Genomic DNA, 6,496 nt, shown 5'->3' on the forward strand with positions numbered 1-6,496 from the left:
AAAGTAGGGAAACCCTGCGGAGTAAGCAGGAACTGATAACTACTTTTGTAGAGAAGAACTTGCATAGTAAACAGAAACCGATAACTCCTTTTTAAAAGTAGTGAAGACCCTGCATAGTAAGTAGCAAATGATAATTGTTTTTTTTTTGAAGTTAATTAGATCATGCATAGTGAGCACCAACTAACAGCTATATTTTTTTAATGTATGAAAGAATTTACTTAGTAAGCAGCAACTGATAACTATTATTTTTTTTTTAATTGAAAGACCAGATTCGTTCTTCCATAGCACACGACTGCTTATTCACATATTTATTTATTTATTTATTTATTAATTAATTTATTTATTTATTTATTTATTTATTTATTTATTTATTTATTTATTTATTTATTTTATTTATTTATTTATTTATTTATTTATTCATTTATTTATTTACACAAACAGTACGGTAGGAGGAGCACTCATCCCTGAATATACGCAGACCTGAAAACATCATTCTCACCGTAAGTAAAATTTTGAGACCAAAGTTTACCAAATCGTGTCAATATACGCTCATAAGCTACCCTCAATCAGTCTAGCCTAAAGTTTAAGATAAAAACTACGCACAAACAGGCAAAAGTGTGCTTTACTTTGAAAAAATCTATATCTAAATCCACGAAAAACTTTTATAGCACGAAATGGATCTGTCACTACAGACAAACACGCACACATATCTGTCATTAGACACTTTAAAAACATAGGATCAGTTAGTAAAACTTTCCTTTCACGAAATGTATCTACGAATAGACATAAGCACACACACACACACACACACACACACACACACACACACCTTAAGGATCTCACTAAAATTTTTTTATTTAGGATACAAGCCAACAACTGTAAATCTGCATTACTATTGCTCATATTACAGCGAACTTTTATTTTTTCTAGGAACATTGATGATAATTCATGATTATTAGTAAACATGAAAAATTGGAGCAATGCTTTTAGAATCAACCTTGAAAAGAAAAATAGTTTTGAAAGAATCTGGGGACTGACAAACTTCTTTTAATAGCAAAATATATAAAAACAAAGCTTTCCTTTTATTAATTTTTCTTTCACAGAATTTCAATAAATTCACCATCACACGGTGGTTTCTGTAAATTACATATATAACCTTTCTTGAATTTAATGAACCAAGGTAAACTGTAATTAAAAATATTATAGTTTTATTCATTGTTTCCTGGTTGGCTACTGAACTTAGTAAAAACAAAACTACTTTATAATTAAGAATTAATAGACGTTCTCCCATTACGAATATCATGCGGCTTAAGGTCTTTATATCCTGTTAAAGTTTAATACTTTGTAATACCTAAATGCTAGCTAGGTAAGGAAATTCCCTTAAAATCCATACGGACATTTGATAGAATTTATAAGTAATGCACACGCAAAAAAAAAAAAAAATATTGAATGATCACACTAACGTATTCCCATTCCACCTGCGACAGGAATGGGATGGAAGACTCTGTTCCAAGATATCAAGACTTATTATATTATATCAATGAGGTTAGAAGTAGGGAAGACTGGCTTCCTAAAGGACATTTAAAAAGTATTTACATAAAAGTTTCCTCAGGGAAGATGGAAGACACTCTACGTTATCCCGTAGAAAATTTAAGATATCTTTTTTATAAGACAAAACTATAAACGCTAAGTCCCTTTTTAAAATAAGAACCCCCTCTTACTTTGCATTTTATTGAGTAAATATGGAGTGTTCTCCCGAGAGAGAGAGAGAGAGAGAGAGAGAGAGAGAGAGAGAGAGAGAGAGAGAGAGAGAGAGAGAGAGAAAGTGTGCGTGTGTGTAACCTAGACCGACCGAGTTTCCAGGAACATTCCTCACCACTATAAAATACCGCCAATATTTGGGCGCGAATAAATCTGCATTTTGGCGCGTCCCTTGCGGGCTACATGTCACATGACAAGGCCATATTCCTTGGCATCGCCAGCAGAGGAAATTTGAGTTTCTCTATATCGAAAGCCTTGTGCCAAAGAGTAAGAATAAAATGATTTCATTAGTCACCCGATAATACTGTCAAATAAATGCAGCGTGTTACTACATCACGTTGTTCTTTTTTGAGAAACAGTGATAGCTGGTGTTTTGGTTTGGCAAACAAGCTTTCTATATCTTTGTTGTATATATATATATATATATATATATATATATATATATATATATATATATATATATGTTTGTTTAATGTGTATAATATATATACACATATTTATATATGTATACTGCATATATATATATATATATATATATATATATATATATATATATATATATATATATATATATATATATATATTTATGCAGAACAATCTTCTGCACGAATACTTTCAAACATATACGAAAGGTATATGCAAAAAAAAATCCAAATGATTTCATACATACAAAGCACAAACTCACAGTCAAAGAACAAAATATTCCTCTTCCGTCACGAAAGCCCCATAAATCAGAAAGCAATATCATCCAGAGGGTTTATGCTATAAGAAATTGCTTTTGATACGAGGAAAACAGCCTTGAAATATGCAAATATTTCCTGGCCTCCAAAAGCGTCGGGAAAACTCCGTACCCTAGAGCCCTCGGCATTGCATATTGCAAGCCAAGAGCCCTGTTGGTAGAGGAAGTTAATAAAATTGACTCTAAATAACGCTTTCTAACGGAAATGTTTGACTCGTATTAAACTCTTCGTCGTAAAAGGAATTGTTCTTTTATATTGACCTTTACTTAATCGGTGTTTATGACTACGTTTTAATTTACTTCTGTTTAATTATTCTGTTGTTTTTCCCCTTTCCATGTGTTATTTTAGTTCTTTATAAGCTTGCCACAATCATGGTAGATTATGGCATTTTTGCACTTAGAAAAAGAGTAAGTGAAGAAAAATGTTGATAACATTACAGAGGTGACTGATACTGGAAGAAAATATATGCGTGATTTTATCTGTTGCCACTGGCAATGGTCTTATTTTCCAAAACTACAGAACACATCAGCCACAATTAAAACAAATTTCCATGCCTTAATGTTTAAAACCATACGCTAAATAAGCCATTATTATTATTATTATTATTATTATTATTATTATTATTATTATTATTATTATTATTATTATTCAGAAGCTGAACCCTATTCATATGGAACAAGCCCACAGGGGCCATTGGCTTAAAATTTAAGCTTCCAAAGAATATGGCGTTCATTAGAGAAAAGTAACAAAAGATAGTCGGATATACAGACAGAAGAGATCAACAATTAAAAAAATTAATTAACGAATTAATAAATAAATAGAACAAATACATGGGAGAAATGTCCATGCCTTATTCACCAAAACCAGCTAATGCATAAGTCATTCTCCAGACAGATTCCCTTACCTAATTTCCAACAATATAACATATAATCCAGCATTCTCATCCTACGGGACTGCGCACGCGGATTGCTTCGCCTGCTCTCCAGAGTAGATACAAACATTTATGCCTTACATTTCGAAATTATATTAAGACGTCAGCCTAATTTCTGTTTCTCTTTACCGGAATAAGTTTAATTCTTCACTGAAGGAAATAATTTAACAGGCCTTATCTACTGGCGGGAGTAGAACATTAAATATTATTTGTAACCTAACTGGGATCTCCATTTGAGTGATGTGTGAGGAAAGAATTATCTTACAAGAGTCAAATTACTCATTGCATTATTCATCTGTAGAAACCATTTACCAAAAAGTATTAAAAAACTGAAGTCTTCAATTTTCACATATTCTATTTACTGCAATAATGTGAAATATTTGATTAATTAAGACACTGAGAGGTCAAAGGAATATATGAAATTGTTGTAAGAAGACGAAACTAGAAATGGACATAATGTAAAGCAAAAAGAATTGCTGTCATAAGACATATCGTTATCTTTACAGCATGACTGAATTGCACGGGCGTGTGTGCGTATGTGTGTGCGTGTATGCGTTTGTGTGCATCGTAGAGAGAGAGAGAGAGAGAGAGAGAGAGAGAGAGAGAGAGAGAGAGAGAGAGAGAGAGAGAGAGAAAGCATGTTTTAATAGATAGGTTAGATTGTAAATAAAGATTAAGCACCGTATGGTTCAAGTTCAGGAAATTATACCAAGGCTTTCAGCAGTAAGACTTCGCCTACCTTCCTTCCTTCCCTCTTTTCTTTCTTCCTTCCTAAAACCCTTACTTACTTCTTCTGTCCTTCCTTCCTCCTTTCCTTCCTTTTTCCTCTTTCCTTCCTTCCTTCTTTCCTTCCTTTCTCCTTTCTTTCCTTCCCTCCTCCTTCCTTCCTTCCCTCCTTTCCTTCCTCCCATATTTCCTTCCTTCCTTCCCTCCTTCTTTCCTCCCATATTTCCTTCCTTCCTTCCTTCCTTCCTTCCTTCCTTCCTTCCTTCCTTCCTTCCTTCCTTCTTTCCTCCCATATTTCCTTCCTTCCTTCCTTCCTTCCCTCCTTCTTACCTTCCATCCATATTTCCTTCCTTCTTTCGTTTGCCCGCCCATAGAAAGCTCCTGAGGGAGTCTCTCTCCGCCAACACCCGCCGGCGTCTCCATCATACATCCACCTTCAGAACCTCATTTATAGAAGACTCTGGTGCGAAGCTCTTGAGCCAAGCTCACGTTAACAAACATCTTTCCTTCAGGACATGGCTCTGTTTAGACTGCATCTCTGACACTAGTTGGGGTGATTGGCAGAGGTTTTCGTTTCAAGATCACAACAGCAAAAGAGAAACAATTAATCTAATTTACTAGATTCCGGAAAGGAACGTTTACAAAAGGTATATATATATATATATATATATAGTGTCGCTGAGCATTAGACTCTACCCGTCCCAGCGGCTTATCTCAGACATTCTTCCCATTGCGCCTGAGGCAGGTAATGGCATTAGATTATCGGTCTCAGCAAAATGCAGTTATCCTATTATTTTTCCTTACGATGCGCCAACTTCCACCGTCAGATTTGTGTATGGAGACAATCTTAACGATAGTTAAAAATGAAATAGTGTTTTCGCCAGTGCGTGGGAGTACCCATAATTATTAACTATTATCATTATCATTACCGTTGTTCGATAATATATAATTAATAATAATAATAATAATAATAATAATAATAATAATAATAATAATTATGTATTATTATTATTATTATATTATTATATTATTATATATATTATTATTCAAAAGATAACCCTGTTCATATGGAACAGGTAAGGGCCAGTGACTTGAAATTCAAGCTTCAAAGAACATTTATATGAAAGCTCACTAATTACAAAAGACCTTATTACAAAACAAAGATAAATAAAAAATAAATAAATAAATAAATAAATAAGAATGCATTATTAAAAGTACAAGGAGAATTGTTTCAGGGTAGTAATGTACTGTCCCCTCTTGAACTTTTGAGGTTCCAATTCCTGGTTCCCTTCCCATCTGCAGAACAGCCTAGACTCAAGAGACACTGTTCTGTAGGTCATGGTTTCAGGTAACACGTTTATGAGCGACCTTTATTGAAAAATAAAAATTCAAGTCTGTGAAAGTTCCTGAATCGTGTCCATTGCCTTTTTTGCCTTCTTTCACAAGAATGTATATATGTTCATTGTGAATAACAACACAAATAAATAAAAGTAAGTCAGGAGTACGGTGTAGTAGGCCTTTGTTTTTTCTTAGACATTCAAAGTATGGGGATTAAGCGGAGGAGAGAAAAGATTATTTATGCAAAGGTAAAAGGCATATTCATAATGTTTTCCTAAACGCAGCTATATAAATTCTTATTGTCCAATGCAAATTAACTCTCTCTCTCTCTCTCTCTCTCTCTCTCTCTCTCTCTCTCTCTCTCTCTCTCTCTCTCTCTCATGGTTCGTTTTATTTCTGTTCCTTTTATGTAATAAAAATATAAAAGTAATGTCATAATGATCAGAGTGACTTTAACAATATCTGTCGTACACGCATATATACAGAGAGAGAGAGAGAGAGAGAGAGAGAGAGAGAGAGAGAGAGAGAGAGAGCATAATCCCGTCCCCACCCCCCCGACGAAAAGATTGTTTCTCTCTTCTTTTCTATAGAACGACAAACGGGAGCTGAACGGATCAGCAATTGCTGACCGGAGACCCATCAGGATCACGACTGACTGAGCAATATCTCTTCGTCGTCGCATCTTAAAATTAGAGACTCAGAGTTCAGCAGATTCGTTTTATAAGGATTTTATGTTTATTGGTCTCTGGGGAAGAAGGTAAATATTCCTTACGGTTAAAATAGCAATTTGATACACTTTAAATATTTGTCACATAATGCTAAAAAAAAATGTGACAATATACAAAAAAAATTGAATGGTTATCATTATTATCATTTTAGCTCTTTTTATCGTTCAATGGGTCACTGGTACTGATTTTCCCATTGTACGTGCATATATTAACTACATTTGAAGTCGCCCATACTGGTGGGATATATATTTGTATACATGTATATATAAATA

Source organism: Macrobrachium rosenbergii, chromosome 55, assembly GCF_040412425.1.
Source record: "Macrobrachium rosenbergii isolate ZJJX-2024 chromosome 55, ASM4041242v1, whole genome shotgun sequence".
In the NCBI taxonomy this organism is placed as follows: domain Eukaryota; kingdom Metazoa; phylum Arthropoda; class Malacostraca; order Decapoda; family Palaemonidae; genus Macrobrachium; species Macrobrachium rosenbergii.